The sequence below is a fragment of the Simochromis diagramma genome, unplaced genomic scaffold (genome assembly GCF_900408965.1).
Source record: "Simochromis diagramma unplaced genomic scaffold, fSimDia1.1 OVJJ01000131.1, whole genome shotgun sequence".
NCBI lineage: Eukaryota > Metazoa > Chordata > Actinopteri > Cichliformes > Cichlidae > Simochromis > Simochromis diagramma.
The window spans coordinates 9,468,806-9,491,060 of record NW_024387200.1 but is presented as its reverse complement, the minus strand read 5'-3'; the positions used below and the strand labels follow the sequence as shown (position 1 = coordinate 9,491,060).

The 22,255-nt window shown below is 40.6% G+C and overlaps 1 protein-coding gene across 1 annotated transcript in view; it reads right to left on the bottom strand.

Annotated features, from left to right (window-relative positions):
* The window catches only part of LOC120745457 (cAMP-specific 3',5'-cyclic phosphodiesterase 4D-like), a 201,795-nt gene extending 181,824 nt beyond the window's left edge, over window positions 1–19,971 (bottom strand). Inside the window, exon 1 of the mRNA XM_040050328.1 lies at window positions 19,823–19,971. The gene's annotated coding sequence lies outside the window, so the exon portion shown is untranslated. The remainder of the gene's footprint in view (window positions 1–19,822) is intronic.
* Between the last annotated feature and the right edge of the window lie 2,284 nt (window positions 19,972–22,255).

Below are 22,255 nucleotides of genomic sequence, written 5' to 3'. Positions count from 1 at the left end.
CTCTGTTGGCTTTTTCAATTAACTTCCTGCCACCTTTAGGAGAGCAATGAGAGTTTATCCTGTATAATCACATTAGGCGAGAGAGCAAAAATACGATGAGGTACTGTATGGCCCCCCTCCCCACACCCAACTCAGTAGTAGAAGGTCACGACTGTCTAATATGCTCTAAATTTTAACTGCTGTTTGAAATGTGTCTTTTTTTTTTTTCTTGTTGAGAGCTCACAACCGGTTATTGAATAATCCCTCAAAAGTAGCTCAGCCTTTTATTGTAGCCGTTCAATCAGCTGAGATGAGCAGACACTGCGGCTTTTGTTGAAATAGCCAGTCGCTTTTATTCTCTTTGTAGGCTGATCTGCCTAGACTCTATTAGTCAGTCTAGGCAGTCTTTTTGTACAATTTGTCAAGCTAATATTTTGTCGACAAGCCGCTGGGAAGTCATATATAAAATATTAATATTCAACCTTAGATGGGAAACGCTGAAGTGGGACAAATCCGTAAACAAATCAGTCAAAGCTGTTGCAAAGCTTCATATTAGACTCTTCAAATTAAAATAAATTACAAACCATTATGAGGTACATTAAAGTGTTTGCTGGGTGAATAGGCAAGGAAACGTGTTTGATGCGCACTAAAAGCTCCCCACATGCCATCCAATTATGGGTCTCATTTCTCAGCCACTGACAGAAGAGGGCTTTTTTTTCCCACCTCATGTAGTTCCTCCACTTATCTGAAGATGGCAAAACAAATATTATCCCGTTGATTTAGTCATTTGATTTTGGTCACTGATTGCTGCTTTAAGATCACTGTTCAACCCCTTTTGAAGTAAGATGAGCTCTCGCACGGAGGAATAAACTGATTTTTTTTAAAAAGAAGTAGAAGAAGAAACCTGGCTTCTCAGTGCTGAGCAGAAAGCAGCTGTCTCCCCACTCACTGACTAAAACATAAGCTGAAACAAGGCAGTGGCTCCTCCAAGTGGTGCTCTGATTGTTAGTTATGACAGTAAAAGCAGAAAAGATGAGGCTGAACTTGTAAGGAAACAGCGATGCCGACGCCTTTATTTGCCTGACCTTGTCTTGTCCTTTAAACTAAGGGCAGCCATTTACTGCCATTCATCACATACGTCAGCTAACCAAACCACTGAAGGGCACACACACACACACACAAACAAACACTCACTTATACTCAAAGGCATGCCACTGTAGATTTGCAAACAGCCGCCCTTGGAACACAACACACAAATGATAGATGTGTGCTGTCACTTCAGGAGGGATTGTGACAGTCCTTATTCTCTACTTCAGAAATATACACTTTATCTTATGCAAAGCTCCAATTCACTGTCAAGCACGGACGAATGGAAATCGTCTGTAATAAAGCCATATCTGGCAGAACAGCACAAATTTCCTCTATTCATTATTGCAGCGCTCTGTTGACAGTGATGAAGTCTTTGCGGCAGCTCGAAACAATTCCACAGCAAGTCGACCGTGAAAATACAACAACATTTTACCTGAAATGTAAATTGGCTACCACCCCTCAAGCCTCCTTAAAAATAATTGTCTTATATTCCACCTATTGTCTGACAGACCCAGGCGTGACTCAGACACTACACTGTTTTCTTGTTGTGTAGTGAAATTGAGGTCGTCACATGTGGGAGTATTTCGAAAACAATTTGATATTCAGCTGCGCCGTGACAACAAAGTGCCATCTGATTGAATTTCCTTCAATTTTAGGCAATTCAGACACAGGTATTGGATCGCTCACCGCTAAAAAAAAAATTGATTGGTGTTATATTTTTAAAAATCGTTAAACACTTAAAAAAAGACAATACATTTCCGAGATCATTTGAAGACCAACTTTAGAGTCACTGAGATCTTTCCTAGTAAAGCACTAAAATACAACCTGGTCTTATAGCAAAGCATGAAATAGTCATGAAAAAATAATAAATATGTTTCGTTTTTGCACAACTTTGAAATGAATGTATTTTAATAGCAGGTATACAGGCAGACCCATAATTTAATGGACAGACACACACATACATGTCACACTGGCTATGAAAAAAGTGGCAACTGTTGTGTTTTATCTCAAACGATCATTTTTTCTCACCCTAACCAATCATTTTGTTTTATTGCTTAACTCTAAACAATGGCTAAACCTTTCCATTACTGATGCAATCACCACCACCACCACGCCCTCCAGATTTCAAATGTGGATGGAAAACCTTGAAAATTAAAGGTGGAAGATTTGTGTCCAGTAAACCGATAAAAAAAGAGTCCATTGATTAGAGCAAACGCAGTGAAAGGATTTAAAAAGTGTGAAGAAGTGCATAGATTTTGAACTTAGAACTACATGTTCATGATTTTTACAGGTTCTTTCTATTGATACAGACCTCCCCCACTGCTATTCATACTACACCAAATAGTTACTTAATAAAAAAGTAACTATTTGGGCAAGATACTGAACCCTGAGTTGCCCCTGATGCACCCATGTGAGTGCGGGAATGCTTGCATAAGTGCATAAGAAAGTGCTTGCTTTGTAGTAAGAAAGCTCTTTCTATTAAAACAGTAGAAAAGCATTATAAGCATTAGTAGTCCATTTATCTCACAAACTGCCTTAAAGACGGTTATAAACCATGAGTTGGAATATACAGTGTGGAAGGTTGTGTGCTGTAAATTTATATAACTTTACAGTTTTAACTGCTGCAGCTGCTGTCAATCTTCCATTTTCACCAAAGACCACCTCTTCAGTTTAAGAAGTCCTTGAATTCATGACAGTTTTCAAACCCTTTTACCTTTCATATCTAACCTCTCGCTTCTGGCAACTTCTCCAATTTATCATAGTTAATACAGCACTAATTGTCTCATTAAACCACTCTAATCAGAGGGCTGATCCCCCTCCTCCCCTCATACAGGATTTTGCTCATTAGGTTCAGTTTATCCACTGCACTGCAATTCTTGTGAAAAGAGCAGAAAATGTTCTGGGTCTCAGAGGGGAGCTTTCTAAAGCCTGAGACCATTACCAGGTAAGTGGTGTCTATTGGAAGATAATGCTGAGTAAAACTGCAGAGCTACAGTCAAACAATTTTGGAGACTGTTGGGAACTAATGGGATAGCTTAGAGTCTATTGGCTTGACTTATTTTTTACGTGTTCCCTATCGCAGGTCCATTAGCTTAATGTAAGCACAATACAAAGCCAGTGGTGTACCCCATTAGTATATTATGTATATGACTTAATAATTGTTTAAATAAAATTTCCCATTACTCTCAGCAATTTAATGGTCTTTTATCAAAATTTGTGAGTGAATGTTCTGATAAATGCACCAGTCACTGAACGGTGCACTTTTGTGCACTTTCACTGCTTGGTTCAGTTTTCATCAGCCTCGCATACAGCCTCAGAGGGCAGCTGTTGTCAGGAATGATGCACAGAGAAAGCCCTTGTGTGCTACTGCCACATGACAGTATTATCTTCTTGTACTGTATTTACAAAATGTTGTATTGTGTTTGCATGCTGTAAACTTGGATCAAATAAAATGTATCTCATCCTATTTGAGACAAATGTAGCTGGAGATTACAGTATAATACAGTAGAACTCGTTTTTTCTCTCTTTACAAGGTATTGATGATCTCAGGACTGCTGTATTAAAAAGTGAATTGGAGATGCTTTCCTATGCTTTCATCTCCTTGGTTCTTAGTTTTGAGGCCTCCACCTACATAATCAAACTCCTCCACCCCTATTCTCCAAGCCAGGTTCTCGGGGTCTCAGATCAGGGCCTTCTTCTGATTCGCTGTACCCAACTTAAAAGCTCCTTAGCTAAAAAAAAAAAAAAACCTTTGGAACAACTGACCACTCCCACTTTGCACCCGTGGCTCATTTGGTCAGACAGGCATTTGAGCAGTCTTTGTGTTTTGTTTTGTGTCGTTTTGGTTTTCATTGGTGCATCTATAAAACACTTTCTGCTGATAAGCAGCTTTGCTGTTCCATTGCTGCCCCCTTGTCTTCATTTGTTAGTTGCAGTTTACCAGAAACTTCTTGATGTATACTTTAAGTGCTGATGTTGTGTTTGTGGCTTGCTTTGCTGACCCCTGGTGGCCAAAATATATACATATGAAATTATGCTGGGCTGATAATGATTTAGTGTCATTAACAGCATAGTATAATATTACATTTATGCAAAAAAAATCATTGCAGATTCTGCATATAAATGTGTATATATTTCTATCTATTTTATTGTCGGATACGTCCTATACTGCAGATGCATGGAAGAAGTGTTTTGCTTTAAACTTCCAGCAGAGGCTCCCAGAGAACCAAGATTTATTTTTTGCCTTCTACTCTGTATAAAATTTAAAATGACAAAACTTAATGATATTATAAGACATGCTGCAAAACAATATGCTTTTTGAATACGAAGCAGCGATATATATTCACTATATGCTGCTTCTAGAACAGGTTTTTCTTCTATTTCCGCTAATATCAAATTGCAGAGTTGTAAATATTTGTGGTTTTTCCCTGAGCTGTGATACCCTTGCACACTAAAGACAAAGTCTGCTATCCAATGTCCCCCCTAAACACATGGTACTAGCCCTGATGACATCATCGACCCCAGGCATTAGAAGGCCCTGCAGAGCTGGTGATGAGTCACTCCTGTCGGTCCAGGCCAGTAAAAAGCAGCAGACACACAGTGGTGGGGCTCTATTGCAACTTGCATCTCTTTCATCAGATGTGATTCGATATGCACGCTGATGACCAGCAGGACAAAGAAATGAAGCAAGGTCACGAACCCGCGTCTGCTGGTTTCTTTCCATGTAATGACCCGGCTAGCCTGACAACTCCATGCTTTCACAAGAGCTCGTGGGTAAAATTCTGCAAGCTAAATATGAGAAAGATTTTGGAAGTAGCCTTTCATAATCACATACAGTTGATTTTAAACTTGAACTGCAAGTTGTTGTACTTTAATGTAATTATTTTATTAAGTCATACAATTAACTAGAAGAACCTTTAAATGGATTGTCGGTTATTGTAAACATCACAGTCGACAGTCTTCTTATCAGACGTGCGATACACAAACTGTTCCACACACACATATGCACGAATACACACTTCAGGGGGAAAACAAATGTGTCAAAGCACATTAAAGCATTTCCACCTGAGGCTTTTCATGGTATTTCTCTTGGCTCAGTAGCTTTATCTCGTGCGAATTTCTGCAGTGTTAGTGTTGCACCTTTTCTGCCCCACAATATTTTAACAGGCAATTTTTATTCCAGCTGAATGAACACAGCTCTGCCGAGTGCCTAGGCTTGTGGGTTTTTGTTGTTTGTTTTTTTCTATCTGTAGTACAAATGAAAAACTTTTTAAAATATAAAATATTACATTTAGTTGGTAATTTCTTGATTTGATCCTTAATTTAAGCAGTGTTAGTGCTGGTCTTCTGCACACTCCAACGCTTCAGGTCAAAATTGCCATAAAGCAAGCAAACAAGATACAAGTAAACAAAAGTGGCAGACTTTAAGTGCCCTTGTGGATTTTGTTATATTGAGGTCTAGACTGAGAAGGAGCATTAGAGTAATATCAGAAATAATGGTGATTGGGCCCCTACAGGCAGACATTTTCACTCAGCTGGGAATGAAATCAGCGTGTGTGGCTGCACTAATGAAAAGGGGTGGTGATAGGGAACGGAAACTTCTACAATAGAGAGGCCTATTTCATATATCATCTGCAAACAGTGTATTCTGAAGGATTCAATGATGAACTGTTATTGTCCATGTCTGTAGTTCTTATTAAAGATCCTACCACCTGTATAGAGACTGACTATTGTAGTTCCATGTAATGGTTTGGAGATAATCATTGATTTTCAGATGTATACTTGAGCTTATTCAGACAGAATATGTCATTTAGGATTTTTTTTTCCTGTTATGGGTTTTCTAATGTGGGGTGGGGATGGTACATTTTAATACCTTGATAGAAAAACACACAATGGAACAGTGTTAGTCATGGTTTGGTTTCCCCAGAGTCTAGACCTCAACATTATTGACACAGTGTGGATCATCCTGACAGAGCACACAACAAAAAGCACATTCAAGCTTGTTAGAGTTGTAAAAACTCTATTTTTGCCTTATATACTGCAGTTATATACTGAGTTAGCATATGTTTCCATAAACTGATATACTAAAAGCCTGTATAGATACACTACCTACAATTTTTACACATAATTGTGAGCATTTAAAATTCAAACTATAGTTTTTACCTCGAGTTTGGTGATATGCGTTTCATCATTTGTGTCTGCAGGGAGAAGCCTTGCTCTTCATGTGGTTTACAACAGCTTAGCTTTGAAGGGGAAAGTGCTTTTGTTAGCTAACTAGCTAGCGAGCAAACATTCAGAAATATTTGGAGTTAACTGTGTATCTAGATGCAAGTTAGGCCTACAGGTGATAAATAATACATTAAATGCCTTTAATCCTCAAGTGACCAAGCTATCATAACTGAATGAGGTCATTTTAAATTTCATTTTACACAGGAATACTTTCAATGGCTACATCAGTTTCTGTAGAGCACCCCCGGGCCATGGACTGGTTTGGTACTGGGCTGCGAGAGTTGAGGCTCGGGTGTGAAATTTATAGTTTTCAGGGTTTTTATCGGTTTTTATTGTTATTTTTTTGTTGTGTTTATTGCTAACTCGATTTCCCTGGGTCTTTTCCCATGTGTAATGAATAAATCTTTTTTTGTACTGGTACTGGTTTTATGGACACCTTAAGGCCAGTCCGTGAAAATATTGTCAGACATAAACCGGTCCGTGGCAAAAAAAAAAAAGGTTGGGGACCGCTGCTGTAGAGAACACTTTGAAAAGCTACAGTACCTAGATAGCTAGATCATTGTGTTACAGCATTTACAATAAACAACAAATAACTAACAGTTGAAATAAAAAGTAAAAGAAAAGTAAACAATTAAGTTGGGTAAAAATAGTAAAAGTAGGACAGTAAGAGTGTAAAAGGAAAATGCCATCGTAGGAAATATTATCACCCCAGCCATCTCTACATGTTACGTCAGTGCTCATTACTATTTACATAATTTAAGGAAGACAGTGATCCAATCTGCTCCTTTATTTTGTAAGGCTGGGGAGAAACATTTGTTTGCTGATTCTGACCCTGACCTCATGCAAAAATGGTAAATGGCCTGTATTTGTATAGCGCTTTACTAGTCCCTAAGGACACCAAAGCGCTTTACATATCCAGTCATCCACTCACACACTGGTGATGGCAAGCTACATGGTAGCCACAGCCACCCTGGGGCGCACTGTCAGAGACGAGGCTACCGGACACTGGCACCACCGGGCCCTCTGACCACCACCAGAAGGCAACGGGTGAAGTGTCTCACCCAAGGACACAACGACCGGGACTGTCCAAGCCGGGGCTCAAACTGGCAACCTTCCGATTACAAGGCGAACTCCCAACTCTTGAGCCACAATCGCCCCGGCAGAAATACATTTGGTTATGTTGTCATGCTTTATTGCAATCATATACCCTCAGTTTACATTAAACTGGAAAACCTTTGTTGGCCAACACTGCTTATGACAGGAGCATTTCCCAATATTTAATTAACTTGTTTGTTATTTGGTCCAGTCATAAATTAAACTCTGATGAAATAAAATGCTTTTACAGCTTAACGCTCATATCGAGCAATGACTTTTGTCTAGAGCCAGATGTAACACTAAAAGAAAGTTAAAATATACAACACCTGTAAATCTAATATGATCATTTTTCTTTGTTTATAAGCAATATGAAATTATGCAGCCACAACCCTAATAGATTCTAGCAAGCAAGCTTGCATCTTAGTCTTTACATTGGTTCCCAGTCGATTTTAAAATGCATTTTAAACTTTTCATGCTTAAATACATAAGACTAAATGGACTAGCTCACTAACTTATTCTTGTTCATGCTCAAAATTAGATTGAGAACTAGGGGGAGCAGTCTACCACCACACTACTGCAGCTACATTTATTTTACCCTGTGGACTTTTCGGTTTAACCAGGTCTCCTGGGAAGAAAAACCTTAAAATCAGAGTATAGCAGGAAGTCAGTTAAACTTATCTGGACAATTATGTATCAGAAGAGGTTCTTAATCAGTTACAACTGCTTTTGTGTTAATTATATTAACAACAGGTTCACTAGAGGGGCAACAATGAGACAAACCCCAAAACAGGAATGGGTTTATAGGTTAAGGCCACTGACATTTTTTCCCTCCTCATTTTTTTCCGACTGTTTTTTGCATTTGCCTAGGCTCAGTGTCTCTACTGGTAGCATGACAGGATATCTGGGACCTAAAGTATGGCGTTATTTTTGTGCCACTATTCTGAGCGCACGTAAAAAAAAATGAGCGCACGTAAAAACAATTTGCAGGTGCAAGTGTTGCATTTTGAGGAGAAATTTATTTTGAGCGGAAAAAAGCTAAATTTGAGTGAACAAAATTCATTGCTGCGTGCAAAAATGTATTTCAGTGTTTGCTATTATCCATACACACACACAATAGCAGCCCCTGTCGCTCAGTATTTGTATTTGCGCTCGCTCGCAATGTGTTGCTTGTGCTCTCAACATTTCTGCCCGTGCGCGCTCAACTCTTTCTGTACACCGTTATATTTGTGCCACAAAACCAGCCAATCACAGAAATCTGATTGGCTGTTTTGGTCTCCAATCAGCTCGAAATGACGAAACGCAATATCCCAGAATCCATTTCGTCCAAAACTCAAACGAGGCAGTGGCGAGGTACACAGAGTGGCGGAGTTTGAAATATTGCTCTTTCTGGTCACAAAATAAACTTTTAAGATATTTTCATGCGAGAATGGTGCTGTGTAAACTTTGAATATCCGCTCGATTTATCAAGACATCACATATTTGCATAAGTGCTCTAACGTTTTCGGAGATGCCTGTTACCCACCAGCTGACCGCATAGCTGGAGCATACCGGACATTTGCCCGGTGGGCCAATGGTGATTTTTCATTTTTATGTTTGTTTGTTTGTTTTTGTAACGGTATAAACAATGAAAGGTGGTGGATTAGCCAATTGGTCATGATCAACTCTGGGCTGGACCAATTACAATACATCCGTATTGAGGTGAAAAGGAATGCGATTCGTCCCGAACTTCAGCGAGAATGAAAAAGACACAAAGCTGGAGTTATTCTGTCTTTATGTTGCACAGCTGCTTCTTCTTCTCTCATTCTCTCTCCCTCCCTCCCTCTCCTGTTGCTACTTTAATCATGAAACTGATCAATGATCAGCTGATCGTCTCTCTTGTTTGTTTATCGCCCACTTTGCGCCAGAAAGAGGAAACCAGCGGATGTCGCGTTAAACAACAGCAGCACGTTTAAGCTTGATCAGCTGTTGTTAGAATTTATTTAATATTACTTTCTAGTATCAGCTGATGTTTGCTGGAGCCACAGCTGTAAAAGCTGCTGCTCATGATATCGGTTTGGATATGTGGTGAGAGGGAAACATGAAAGTGATACAAATCATACATATATACCAAAAAGACAGTGTACATCAATTGATAAATCGAGCAGATATTAGAAGTTTACACAGCAACATTCTCGCATGAAAATATCTTAAAAGTTTATTTTGTGACCCAGAATAAGTAATATTTCAAACTCTGCCACTCTGTGTTCCTCGCCACTGCCTCGTTTGAGTTTTGGATGAAATGGATTCTGGGATATTGCGTTTCGTCATTTCGAGCTGACTGGAGACCAAAAAAGCCAATCCGATTTTTTTGCATCCAAGTCTGTGATTGGCTGGTTTTGTGGCACAAATATAACGGTGTACAGAAAGAGTTGAGCGAGCACAGGCAGAAATGTTGAGAGCGCAAGCAGCACATTGCGCGTAAGTGCAAATACTGAGCGACAGGGGTTGCTAGCAAACACGGAAATACATTTTTGCACGCAGCAATGAATTTTGTTCACTCAAATTTAGCTTTTCTTTGCTCAAAATAAATTTCTCCTCAAAATGCAACACTTGCACCTGCAAATTTTTTTTTTACGTGCGCTCAATTTTTTTTTTACATGCGCTCAGAATAGTGGCACAAAAATAACGCCATACTAAAGAGGTAGGACAGGTAGGTAGGATGGCACATCAATACATGCTGTTGCTGTAAGGTTTGCTGTGTCTCCCAGCACAGTCTCAAGAGCATGAACGAGATTCCAGGCAGTTACTCTCGGAGAGCTGGACACGCATGTAGAAGGTCCTTAACCCATCTGTGCAAGGAGGAACAGGATGAGCATTACCAGAGCCCTAGAAGATTATCTCCGGGATACCACTGGTGTTAATGTCTCTGACCAGACAATCAGAAAAAGACTTAATGAGGGCACCCTGAGGGCCTGATGTCCTCTAGTCAGCACTGTGCTCATTGCCTGGCACCAGAGCCCAATTGGAATTTACCATAGAATACCAGAATTGCAGGTCCACTCCTGGCAGGTTCACCCTGGGCACATATGACAAATGTGAAAGAGTCTGATGAAGCCGTGAAAACCATTATGCTGCCTGTGACATTATTCAGCATGACTGGTTTGGTAGTGGATCAGTGATGGTCTGGAGAGACATGTCCATGGAGGGATGCACAGACCTCTACAGGCTATGCAACGGCACCCTGACTCCCATTAGTTATTGGGGTGAAATCCTTGGACCTGTTCTCAGACCCTACACTGATGCAGAAGATCCAATTCAATTTCAATTCAATTCAATTTTATTTATATAGCGCCAAATCACAACAAAAGTCGCCTCAAGGCGCTTCATAGATACAGAGAAAAACCCAACAATCATATGACCCCCTATGAGCAAGCACTTTGGCGACAGTGGGAAGGAAAAACTCCCTTTTAACAGGAAGAAACCTCCGGCAGAACCAGGCTCAGGGAGGGGCGGCCATCTGCTGCGACCGGTTGGGGTGAGAGAAGGAAGACAGGATAAAAGACATGCTGTGGAAGAGAGACAGAGGTTAATAACAGGTATGATTCAATGCAGAGAGGTCTATTAACACATAGTGAGTGAGAAAGGTGATTGGAAAGGAAAAACTCAATGCATCATGGGAATCCCCCGGCAGCCTACGTCTATTGCAGCATAACTAAGGGAGGATTCAGGGTCACCTGGTCCAGCCCTAACTATATGCTTTAGCAAAAAGGAAAGTTTTAAGCCTAATCTTAAAAGTAGAGATAGTGTCTGTCTCCCGAATCCAAACTGGAAGCTGGTTCCACAGAAGAGGGGCCTGAAAACTGAAGGCTCTGCCTCCCATTCTACTTTTAAATACTCTAGGAACAGCAAGTAGGCCTGCAGTGTGAAAGCGAAGTGCTCTAATAGGGTGATATGGTACTACAAGGTCATTAAGATATGATGGGGCCTGATTATTTAAGACCTTGTATGTGAGGAGCAGGATTTTGAATTCAATTCTGGATTTAACAGGAAGCCAATGAAGGGAAGCCAAAACAGGAGAAATATGCTCTCTCTTTCTAGTCCCTGTCAGGACTTTTGCTGCAGCATTTTGGATTAGTTGAAGGCTTTTCAGCGAGTTTTTTTGGACATCCTGATAATAATGAATTACAGTAGTCCAGCCTGGAAGTAATAAATGCATGAACTAGTTTTTCAGCGTCACTCTGAGACAGGATATTTCCTGGGGTCCTCCTGGCGCACCACAGCACCCAACCTCAATATGCAGGTAGGAGCATACTCGCCTGACCTAAATCCATATAATGCTACCAAGAACGCCGCCAGGCTGCACCTCAGACTGTCCAGAAGGAAGGGATGCCCTAGTCCAGATCTGAGAGAACATCTCCAAGACATCACCTGACGTTGTCAGGCCCTGCATACAAGCATGTGGGGGCCGTACAAACTGCTAAGTACCATTATGAGTTGCTGCAATTAAGTTTTGGCCAAATGGATTAGCCAGCTGCATGATTTCAGGGTGTCTTTAAAGTCAGCCGTCGGTAGGTTTATCATTTTCATTGTTCCTCACACATTACCCAGTCCATATCAGTATAGATATGATATTTTTCCCATTTCGATCCTATGTGTTTTTTGAGTCTTCCTTTAATCTACAAGTCCTCTTCTGCATCTTATTCATGGCACCCCTTGTTGATTTAATCTACCATTATCTAGCATTCTATATCGAACATTATATGCAACAAAACCTTTCATATCAGGAGGAAATATAATCTCTTACAAACTTTACTCCAAGTAATTGCATTCTGTGGTACCATTGTACAAATAAGTGATTCTAATCAGCTGAGCTGTCCTGAACTATGGTTCAGAAAAATTATGGCTTCTGTATACTGGAGGAGTTTCCTCCCATGGGAACGCTGTGTTAAGGTCACCATGGGTTAATCATAGCTGGCAAACCAATGAGAGCAGCAAAATTCTGCTGCTCTCACTATGATTTCGTGTTTCTGATTTCTTGTCATGTTATGTAAAGAAGACCCACCCTCTGAGGCTTAGTCTAGCCTCGGATTATATCAGGAGAGCCAGAAAGCTGATTACATATCTGTAATCTTATTTTTATAAAAACATTTCCAGTGGTAGAAATACAGAGCAGGGCTCTTTTTTTTCCCAACAAACCTCCCGTGATAATCAGATTTGCCAATTTGAAGCAGCACCAAAAACCACAGAGAAATGTTGCCATATTGTCTACGTAATAACGGTCAGCTATAAACCCAAATACTTTCCAGCAGATATGCTTACACAACTGGTTCGTCAAGAGAAAACATTTACCATTAATTAACACTGTAAGTCATTTTCGGTGTTTCAAAGTGAAACAGGACAAGAGACTGATCACAATCCCCTGAATTCTCTTTTTAACCATTTAAAAGGGGCATAGCAAGCTAATCGTACAGATACACAAGACCAGAAGAGTTAGAAAAGCTCATTTTCATAGACATGTCATAAACACCTGGCCTGACCTCTGCAGGCATCAAAGCACTATGTGAATACTTTTTGGCACAACTCACTGTTCAAAACTCTGCGACTACATAAGTGACCCACCTTTATGCTATAAGACAACATGTTATGAGATGTGAAATTCATTTAGGTCTCTCTGAGACCTGTGATCCAGCATCCTTAAACGGTCTCATGGCATTAAACCCTGTTCCACCAAATATGGTGGGGAAAGAAAGGAGAGTGGGAGTGAGAAAGCAAAGCATGAGTGACATTTTAGGACAGAAAGCATTTGAACCAAGAGAAAAACTGCCGATAAACAATGTCGTTTTTTACTTTGCATGAGAGCCTGTGTTGTTCGAATAGGAACATTTCATTTTAGTGCAATCTCAGATCTGTGTGAGGGACTATTAGAATAAGGATAGGATGAGGATAGATAAGAGTGCGATGATGCATACAGATATCTGTAAATGACGGAGAGTTTTATTGGGGCTTTACTATTGCACTGTGCTAGCAAGACTGTGACTTACTGAGTGATTCCCAACTTGATTAAGAAAGTAAGGACTGTGGTGTTGGCCTGTTCGTGGGTTTCAACTGCATCCGGAGACCTCTATATTATGTTAGCGTTTCTAAATGTCCTGTAGGTGAGGATCTGAGCATGAATCTGTCCAAGGTCTACTCTGTCTCATGTCCAAAATTAGCTGAAATATTCTCCAGCCTCCCGCCACCATAGAGGGAGAAAGAGAGAACAGATTAGTGAAGACCCTCCTGTTTTAGCCAGCCGCATGGGAAGAAGAAGTTTCACATGAGTTGATTATCTGTGACAGAGCTGATAGCTGGCATTTTCTGATCCAATTACTCACTCACCAGAGTAAATGAGGGTTAAGTGAGTAGCTTGCTGTATGTTGCATACATGAGTACCACATTGAGTTCCTCGGTACCCTTGCAATAAAAATATGTAACTCAAAACACACTAAGTTAAGTACTAGACTGCCTACACCTACATTACAAGGCATTTACACGCTGTAAGTAACCCCACTGAAACTTTACAATGTAACCTACGGCTAATGTGCACCTCCCCAAACTATACATCGCATTGGCACAGTCTGTAAAACCACTGTGAGTGGCCTGTTCAGTACTGTTGACTCCTCCTGTGCACTTCCAGCTACTTTTTCACCACAGATTTATCAATGACAGCATAAAAATCATTGCCTCAATATAAAGGATTTTAATAACAGCCTAGATAAAAGAACTAACAGATATCAGCAAGAGTTCAAAATCAGAATGGGCACGAGACGATATATGAAGATGGCTCTGAAAAAAGCTGCTGACAACAAAGGTTGGGGACACAGGCAGAAAATGAAGTCCCAGCTTTTAATCAGTTTGTATCCATATAAAAAAACAGCAGGACACAACCACAAGCTAATTAACATACAATGTATTATAATGCACAAGTATTAATGCTGCCAACAACATCACCCACTTGCCGAGGTCATATATAGATTGTGCAAAGACTTTCATAATCTGACTTGTTGCGGCTGTGGCTTCCTATTACAGTACCACACTCAAATTAAGTGAGCTCTCTAAAATAACTATACTGCATACTGCATTGTTAGGTGCTTGACCTGCAGCAATGGAAATGAAAACACCTGATTTCAAAGATTAAAAGGTCTGGCCCAAAGCTTTTGTCCATATAGTTGACACTGAGTTCAGTACAGAGCAGAGAAGTCTACTTTTTCATCTCCAGTAAATATTTCCCAGTGCTCTACAAAGTGAGATCGATTGATCTGAGTGCATAAATCCTTCTTCTGTGCTTCAGCTGGCTAACACATGTCACTAACAAAACAGATAAATGTTTTTTCTCCGTTTAAACTAACAAAACCCCCTGTTGGACAAGTCAGCCACCACTTGTGACATCACATCAGATAGATGGATATTAATACACATATTTGCAATGAGCGCGTCAACAGCAACATAAATCAAAAAGCTCAGCCCACTGGATGTCACGATGATGCGAAACAGAAGAAGAAAGCTGTCACACTAACCTTTCACTTCTACGTGGAAACATTCTCCACATGATTAGTGAGGAAAATGCATCATTGTGACGCAAGTTATAGTTCCCAAGAAGCTAATATAACAGGAAGATCCTAGCAATGTGAATGGCCTCAGAGAAATTACAAGATTACTTTCACTGCTGACCCCAGCCTGCTGTATCAACAGGAAGCACTCCCCAGAATAAGGAAAGAGCCTTGGGGGAGAAAGCCTCATTTTCTCTCTGTTTTGTTTAGTTACCCATAAGCCACGCCCAAAGACAAATTATATTCTCATGGATGGTAAGAGTTTTTATGAATGTCAATATTGAACAGTTATAGATGATCTTACATAAGCCTAAAGCAAAGCCATCTGCAGAGCAAACATTTTAACTCAACCATTAAAACGATAAACATGTATAATAAGTACAAATGTAAATACTGGATGAGTGTTTATATGGACAGTTTAAAAGTAGAAACCAGCAAACAACACACACGCAATTTATCTCTGAATTTTTTATAACTTTGCAAAACCTGAAAATTGAACACTCGTGTTATTTCCTGTCACTTTTCTTCTGAAGAGGCAGGCTACTTGAGAGTTCATGAATGCATGGGGCATTATTCCCAAAGTTCCATGGGTGGGAAAATGTTGGATAACAAGTGTTATTGTAGCATACCATGCTGTTAATGCAGGAGAGGCAGAATTCAACGCACCAACCGTATGAACCCAGTGAAAACAAGATTACTCTGTCCTGCAACATGATTGGACTGTTCCCAACACAGTTTGGCGGAGCTTAGCCAGTTTAAATAGACAGCTGTGCTTAGTGAAGACAGTGCTAAATGCTGCAGCAGGATAAGCAAATCGTGGCAAGCAGATATCACTCTGTTCATAACGTCCTGGACCAAGCAGGATTTCTATCAGGGTCATGACCTCACAAATACTCCACAACACCTGACCAAATGACCAATTATAAACTCGCTAGCCAACTGGCAGGCCATCTCTACTGATAAGCTGCTCATATACTAGATATAATTTAGCTGTGGGTGGAGGCTAGTTATCATGAGCTAAAGGGGGTCATTTTGTGTTTTCTTGCCAGACAAAAAAAAAGTCAAGTAATCCATTTGCCACCCTTGATGTTTATTCATCCCTTCCTTGTACAAACACTAGCTGTCAAAGGCACTTAACTCCAATTACTCTGTGGGTTGTGCTCACTCCAAGCAGTGCAATCAGTTCTCAGTGAGAAACGATTTGACATGTTACAGTGGAACTCAATCCAGTTGTTTGACTGTGCTGGAGACGTTGTGGTGGGACTGGAACGATCATTAAATGCTGAACGCTCTCGTTTCACTGTTAATCTTGGACGTAGACTCTCTGTGTATGTGTGTGTCTGTGTGTGACACAGCAACCCAATGTGGAATAACAACAAAAAACGAGTCGAGTTTCAAAGAAAACACTATTCAAGTCTCCAGTAGCACAAAGCCTTTCTGGTCTCCTGGACCAGGAGCAGCATCGCTGTGACCCAGTCCAAACACTGGAAAATGTCAACATTTGTTTACGGAAAGTTTTCCGAGGTTGAGGAAAACAAAGTATTTTGTATTTGTTAAATAAAGCACGGGGATGTGCTGTGAAGGAGATGACCAAAACATAACGAGCACATACCACCACCCTCTAGAGACATTATCAAGCCCATCCAACCCCCACCACCCCCATTCTCTCCACAATTAAGTCCCTGGGCAGTTCCCAAATCCCTAGTTGTGTTTCTATAAAAGTAGTTTAAGCTCTTAAACTTTATTTTAAAAAAAAGAAAAGCCAACAAGCACAATGGCAGGACTTCCAGAGTGACAAAGGGAAAGGGAAGTACAAGTAAGCTGCAGGCCCCAGATGCTTCTCTCTTCTTCTCCTCTCTCGTGTCCCTCAAAGGTCATTCTTCCTGTTTAACGCAGCAAAGTCATCACACACAAAAGCTGCAGAGGCAGAGATCCTCAAGAAATGTCATCTGCTAATGTCTGTGTACATGACTTCAATTAAAGACTAAATCTGCCCTACTGCTGGTCATTACAGTGTGGTTTATTAGTAAGACTTTATGTCGCGGTTCTTTTGCTGCTTTCCAGCTGTGCTGAATGCTCGTGGTTTTTTTATTAGCTTCATTGAGGTCGAATGGTGGAGAATCGATCTTCTTGTAAGTTTCTGTCGACACTGTTAAACACGTGTCTGTCTAAGTCTTTACACGCCAAGGGATATCGTTATTACATGTCACATTTGTCCTTGGACTTAATATCAGACAGCGCGCTTTGTACTGGAATCGCTACAATGTTGCCAAACATCTGGAGTCAGAGAAACACCCTCTGAATAAGCAGCAAACAATTCATGACTCAAAAAGCGTGTGTCATGTCACCTTGAAATGGAAAACAGATGTAACATTAATTGCTGAGAGTTTATTTCTTTGCTGGTGATCTCACAACTAAGGCGAGAGATCATGACCTGACTTTAACTATCTGCAAGCTCCGCAAAAAAAAAAAAAGGATAGTCCCAAAATGACTCCTAACATCCAGAGTACGCAGAGATTTTCCTGCTTATGGTTATGAGAAAACAGTTTCCAATAAAAAGGCACTTAAATGCTGTTGGCTTTGCCTGCTTATATGTTCTTGTGCGTGCGTGTCAGCGAGTACGTATGCATATTGCAGTGCTTTTGCTTGAGAGCTTTGGAGGACTTTAGCATGCTCTTACATGCCAGTAGAACAGAAGAAAATAAACACTGCCATTATTACAATAATGAATATGCTTTGGGAAGCAAATGATATAATTTTCCATTAACTCCCACTCATAAACAGCCAAGAATGGCTCAGGGAAGCCTGTGACATTTGACTTTACTGGCACAAACACTGCGGTACTCCGCTATTGCTTGACCCCTGACCCCTCACTTCTGAAAACCCACAAGACTTACATCGCTATTTAACTCAAAGCCTCTCATGCTAATTGAGCCATCCGAGAACAACAAAGTCTGATAAACACTGGAGTTGACATTGTCACTCTAAGTTAAGGTCTTAAGCATCATCACGGCTGTCCACATGCAGTGTGTGCGGACAGTTCGCCAACACCTGCAGAGACCTTCATTACAAGACTGATACAAAAGACATCAGCAGCAGTGCAGATGCCTCTTGTCCCTGCACACTACACACACAGTGCACTGAGCCAAGCTCATTACTCTGCATTCACACTGGGCAGCAGCAGCACTCATTCAGAAAAGAGACCCAGCTCAACATAACACCAGGGATAAAGAAAGAGGCTCGTAAGATTAAACATTTTCATGTTGGTGGTTTTAATGCAGTCATTGTCTAGTGAGCACAGTTATTCATTATTCATCCTAATCTGACTTGTTCTGATCTCTGCAAAGTGGAAAAGAGCACAAACACTCCTTCATGTAGGTCAGAGTCTAAGCTTGCGGTTTCAGCCACTATCGACGCACTCAGGTGCTGCACAGGTGAAACAATGGGCTTAGTGTGTCGCTTGCATCTCGCTGATTAATCCATGTGGAGGTGGAGTGCAGCACTCTACTATATTTGCATAGTAGAGGTCAGGTACAACACAGGGCTCACTGTGTTCAGCACGATAAAAACAAGGATCTTAAACAGACAGGAAGGTATTAAAAAATCGCACCACTTAGAAACTACAAAGGAGACAAGAAGTGTCATCCTTTCCACAACTTTTAACTGGCTTCACAAATAAGGTGTGCTGAAGAGTCACCGTGACATCACAACAGTGGTCACGGTCATGTCATGAATCACAGTCTCCATCTGTGAGGTGCAACACATAAACAGGTCCACATGTTTGTTAGCTGGTCATCTGGAGCCGCATTAAAGCCTCCTGGATCCAATGAAAGTGTAACGCTGTGTGAATATGATCTAACTTTTGAAACTTTTCCTGTGTTCACACAAGCGAGCACACATTATCCCGAGACAAAGCCCAGCTTCTTGTATGGGCTCTAACACACCTGTTTAACAATCTGGCGAGCTGGTTTGACTGGAAATTTGATAATCACGTCTATGGAAATCAAAAGAGCAAAGCATATGACAGTTTAACATTACTAACTGACACTTTTCACACCCTGTGCATTAACTGAGTCAGTCCACACTGGGAGACAGACTCCCAGGAAACACTGTTTGTTTACCTTTCTCTCATTCTTTTCCCTTTCATAAGGCTGTTGATGTTATGATAAAGAGATGAAAGATGGGTAACAGGTTATCCTGCAGTGTGTATTATCAATCATATTCTGGAAGGAACAAAGTTTTCTTAAACAAAAAATCTAACAAAAAAAAAAAGAAGAAGAAGAAGCAATGACTGTGTTCTTTCTTCCCCCACCCTGAATTTATGTGTGACTGCAGCACAATTTGGAGCAGGCCTATTTATAGCCGACTACCGCCACAACCACCCCGCAGCCTGAAAGTCACACCAGGAGATTTTGGGAGGGGAGTCCTTGAGCTCCTCTGTCAATGCGAAGCATTGCAGTGACAAGTTTGCTGATGAGGTTGGTGACTGTGAAGTCGCACTGCACCGGTCCCTCCCCTAAAGCACAAGCCTGCTTTCTATGCATTCTTCCAACACACTGAATCTAAGTCCAGCGCATGTGCATTTACACATAAACCAACCGCACGCACTTACTTGCACACACATGCAGATGGCTTCTAGTATTTGATTAGCTGTAGTGATGAGCTGGTGATGATGGTGTGAGTGTTTACTGTAACCGCTGTCACACTGTATCAGTATTTGCTCTGATGTCATATTACAATCGCACGTGTGTGACTTTAGCTCCACTGCCAAGTCCACAGAAAGATAAGCCACTGTCCTACAGCTACTGTTATCAATACAGAGGAGTGACAGACAGAAAAGGGAGGGCAATGTCAGAACTTACTTTAAATCCTTCTCAGAAAGTTCCAGAAAGAGATTATTTGTCCTCTAATCTTCTGTTTCCTCTCTGAGTCCAAATGAAAGATCAAAAACAAACAAAAGTGTATTGTGTGCATCTCACACACCGCAAGTCCCACTCCACTGCTCACTGATGTTCTCTGGAATAAGGAGGGAACTCTGTTGCCAGCTCCCAGGCTTACAGCCAATCCTGTTAAAGTTCTTTCTGACTCTTGGCCAATGGCGTGCGTCTCATTCTCCGGCCCTCCCCGCCCCCCTCCTCTTCCTCCTGCTGCTGAAGCTTCTCATGATTGTGGACAAACTCATAGTTGTGGAGTATGACAGAGTAAGAGGAATTACTGTAGTATTTACAGTGTGAGAGAATAAGAATAGAGCAGCGGTGGGGAAGATTTCCATTACGAAAGAGCGGCGAACAAGTGGACAGATAAAGAAGCCAGAGATTAATTAAAGTGGTTGGTTTTAATCTGTCAGGATGCTTTTCCCTTTTTTTAAAGGGTGATTTATCAGCATGGATTATTAGTTTAAAATAGTACAATCCTGCTCCGTCTTTTTAAACTTAGCTCAGGCGCTGACATGCTTAATTATTACATGGATTGTAATAAAAGAATTATGATGGGGGTTGACGGGTCACTCCATCCTCACGCTAGATTATCTGCTTATCTTTTTAGCATCTGTTCACATGAAAATAAGGACTGTGACGCAAACAGCGACAAAGACTGAATCGTGTTTGACATGTTTTACTACATAGCTGCAGTTCTACAGATGATGTGACACCCTATTGCTTCAGTGGCCAGAGGGAATATAGCATGCTCCGAAAGACATGAATTGCAAATGCTCCCAACAACACACGGACAGATATGGCTTGTGTTCCAGGGCCAGTGAGCATCTGCTCTGCTTGTATACCACGGAAGTCTCTCTAGCTATCAGTGGTACTGATAACAACTCACTTGATAACATGCACACTCAGACATCTTTCTTTTTGCTCCCGAGGGGCTGGAGCCATGGTGTTTGGTCAAGAGGGATTCTCACCTCAGTCAAGAGGTGGAATTAGTCAGGTTGCTTTTACTCCAGCAAGTCTTCGGGCAAAAGCATGAGCAGCAGTAGCAGAGAGTCCTTTTTCACAGGGTAGATAATAACGATGATATTTGAATCAAACTGCGTTTTCAGCCCGTCTCATCCATCTCAGGCGCAAGATGAAAGTACTTTATTTATTTATTTTTCAATTTCCAAAAAAAATGCAATTCCAGGAAAATAATGGAAAAGAGGAAGAAAAAGTAAAATCATAAACAAAATGGTATTACATATGAAAGTCGTGCATATTAAAACACATTTTCAAACAGTCTTTTATTTCAAAACTTACATTAACTACTGATTTTATCTACTGTTCTGATTTTATCTGTTTTGATTTTACATATTGTTTTGTTTGTTTGTTTGTTTGTTTGTTTGTTTGTTTGTTTGTTAAGTGGGTTAGAGCTTTGGGTAGCTCCCCAGCTGGGTCTAGACTGGGTCTAGAGAGTATTTTAAATTCAGGGAATTTAAAATAGAAAGTAGCTCGTCCACAGAAGGACTGGTAGCTCCCCTTACGATAAGGGTTCAGATCGCGCGAACAGGTGTGAAATGTGTGTGTTTAGTTAGTTTGTTTGTTTGCTTGTTTTAATCAATTTTAAATCATACTTTTTATTTGTTTTTGTTTCTAATGTCTCTGTAAAGCACTTTGAATCACCTTGTTGTTGAATTGTGCTATACAAATAAATTTGCCTTGCCTTTATTTGAGGTTAAACAGGTTTCACCTTCGAGCCTGTGTTCATAAATGAGGATATGACTTTATTAATGATTAAAAGCTACAGTTTGTTTGATGCCTATTAAGACTCTCTATTGACATATGATCTTTATGTCTATAGACAGATTTTCCTTTAGTGTAACTCTGGTCATAGAGTGCATACAATTTACTAGCAGTTTCACTGGGTACACCTGCTCATCAATGCAAACATCTAATCAACCAATAACATGCATTTAGGCATGTAGACATGATCAGGACAACCTGCTAGAGATCAAAGCACCAGAATGAAGAAGAAAGGGATTTAAGTGACTTTGAAGGTGTCGTGGTTGTTGGTAACAGACGGGCTGGATTGAATATTTCAGAAACTGCTTATCTACTTGGATTTTCTCATTCAACCGTCTCTAGAGTTTAGAGAATGATCAGGGAAAAAGAAAAATATATTAGGTGAGTGCCAGATTTCTGTTGATGCCAGAAGTCAGAGGAGAATGGCCAGACAGCTTTGAGCTGATAGGAACAAATGATAAACCACCTTTGGACACTGAGGCTATAGTCTATAAGACAGAAGTACAGAACATTTGGAAAGAAAAATGTTGCCCAGTCTGATGAGTCTCAGTTTCTATTGTGACATTTGGAATGTGG